Genomic DNA, 542 nt, shown 5'->3' with positions numbered 1-542 from the left:
TTCTTCTTCTATTTCTTGTTAATTGCTTTGTGAACTTGGATCTGGGAAGGCAATTGAGATCTAGACTTTGCTTTCTAGTCTTTTGAGACCTGAGATCCTATTTTCCTTTTTGGTTCTTCTGGGAACCCTGCTGCACTTTAATTTCATCTTCTGTTTGAATTTTAGTTACTTCCAAGTCATCTTCTGCTTTATTAATTGTTGCAATTTACTTTCCCTTACTGAAATTCTAAATCCCCAATCCTCAACTCCCCTTTTCCATTCAAGCAATTTACATTTCTTGCATTTTAAGTTACTGCCATTTACATTTCTTGCACTTTAAGTTTCAGTCATTTAATTTCTTGTTCTTTAAGATTCAGCACCTTCAGCAAATTTACTTTCCTGTTCTTTAATTTACTGCAATTCTCCCCTCTCCCTTTACATTCCAAGCAATTTAGCTTCTGTTAAAGATAAACCACTCAACCAATACTTGATTCGCTTGACTAAATCAACCACTAAACTAAAATTGCTCAATCCTTCAATCCCTGTGGGATCGACCTCACTCC

This window comes from Arachis duranensis, chromosome 9 (assembly GCF_000817695.3).
Source record: "Arachis duranensis cultivar V14167 chromosome 9, aradu.V14167.gnm2.J7QH, whole genome shotgun sequence".
Lineage (NCBI taxonomy): Eukaryota > Viridiplantae > Streptophyta > Magnoliopsida > Fabales > Fabaceae > Arachis > Arachis duranensis.
This window is presented reverse-complemented; position numbering follows the sequence as displayed.